This window comes from Hippocampus comes, unplaced genomic scaffold (assembly GCF_001891065.2).
Source record: "Hippocampus comes isolate QL1 unplaced genomic scaffold, H_comes_QL1_v1.1 scaffold179, whole genome shotgun sequence".
Classification (NCBI taxonomy): Eukaryota; Metazoa; Chordata; class Actinopteri; order Syngnathiformes; family Syngnathidae; genus Hippocampus; species Hippocampus comes.
The window spans coordinates 10,109-12,043 of NW_017804805.1; positions in this window are offsets into that span (position 1 = coordinate 10,109).

Sequence of the window (1,935 nt, forward strand, 5' to 3'; positions counted from 1 at the left end):
GCCGGCTACTCCAACTCCCCTCCGTTCCGGCGGGGCGAGCACTGGTCGCCTCACCTTCCGGTGAGACCCCATCTCCTTTCCCGCCGGCTGGTGGGCATTTAACCGCGTCAGGGGCCCAAGAGCCGATGTTCCCCACTCGCGCTACTCGGAGGCATCCCACCACACAAGGCTGCCAGCGCTGTTCTTCTTGCTTCTTGTTCTTGTTCTTGTTGTTGTTCTTCTTCTTAATTGGCGAGTGGCAGCTAACGTTTGCGGTGCATCACCACCTACTGTATCGGAGTTTTGCAATACTTGACTGTTGTACATTAAAGTACTGTACGTACGAGAAAAAAAACAAAAAACACGAAAATTCAAAACTTGTACATGTACCTTCTTTCGCTGACGCCAGTCGACATCAACATAATCTTACTTGACCACGTTTAATTTGTGCGCGTGCGTGTGCAAATGTGTGTGTGTGTGTGTGTGTGTGTGTGTGTGTGTGTGTGTGTGTGTGTGTGTGTGTGCGTGTGTGTGTGTGTGTGTGATGAATGGAATTCCGCATCGGTGTGCAATTGTAAAACAAGGGCTGGCCATATACGGGCCGGAGTTGTAAATTGATTTCTGGCCCAAATATTTCACTCCACAACTGGCCCTCATCTGGTTTGCCAGAGTCAAGCCAGTGCCTCCTTTGCCACGCCTGGGCCGTGTTCGGCCCACATGCATTATGCCAGAGCCGACACAAGGACAGCTGTGCCAGCTTCATGCCGAATCCGGGCCAGACGCCTTTGCTGACTGGGCGTTTTCTGTTGTTGGATGGTAAGTCATGACTGCAGGGTTATTATTATTATCTTTTTTTGCATTTTACCAGGTATTGCAATAATTTGACACCTATTGGTGAGTGAACAAATATACCTCATGTTGTGATCTGATCTGACTGATGTGGAATTTTGTTGTGTGTTTTTTTTTTTAATCGGAAAAAGTTTTGTCTTGCGTTGTGTTTCTACATGCCACAAGAGGGCGATGAAGCATTTTTTTCCCCCCCTATGAGAAAATCTTATCGAGCCCTCCTCAATATATCTGCTTTGGGCAAAAGAGGGCACCAAAGCAGTCGTTTAAATAAGCGATGACTTGGAGCTGAGCACAAAATCGAAAATGGCATACCGGCTTCCCAGAAATTCTGTCAATGTGTGTTCATGTTTGTGAGGGAGTCTTTTAGACTGGTTGAAATAGTTGTGGGATTCCATACGCTTCTTGCAGCAGATTTGCCATGAGCGAATAAAAGGGAATGAAAACAGCATTTTATCTGTCTTGTATGAGGGCGGCTTGGCAAGTCGTCTGGTGAGTGCCTTGGCTTCACAATGCAAAGGTGTAGGGTTCAATTCCGGCTCTGGTGGGGAGTTTGCATGTTCTCCCCATCCCTGTGTGGGTCCCCGCCAACATTCCAAAAACATGCGTGGCAGTCAAATTGCCCACTCTTAAGTTGTCCCTTCATGCTTGTGAAAATAGATCAATCCTGTTTTATAAAATTAGAGCTTCACTTCACTAAATGTGCTATACTCATCGCAAAGTCCATTTATTCATAAAAACAAATGCGATTTTAAAAATGACGTCGCGGCATATTCCCATGACTGAGTGGTATATGAACGTGCATTGGGTTCAGGCGACCTGGGTATGATTCCCACTGTCTGCTCCAGCCGAGTGTTGCTGTGGACGTGCAAACTCACCAGCCATCTTTGTTGATATTGTTTGAACATTGCGAGCAGGCTTCCAGAGACAATGCAAGTAACAATGAACAAACTGGAATGCCTCAGTGTCATAATCATGCTCCTAAATTGAGTGCCGACATACCTTTACAGATAAACGGCAAATCGAGGTTCAAAAACTTTGAAATTACTGAAAACACCACTGGTTTTCGCTGGAACATGGGATGTATGGCCTCTTCTTGTCTTCTTGAGG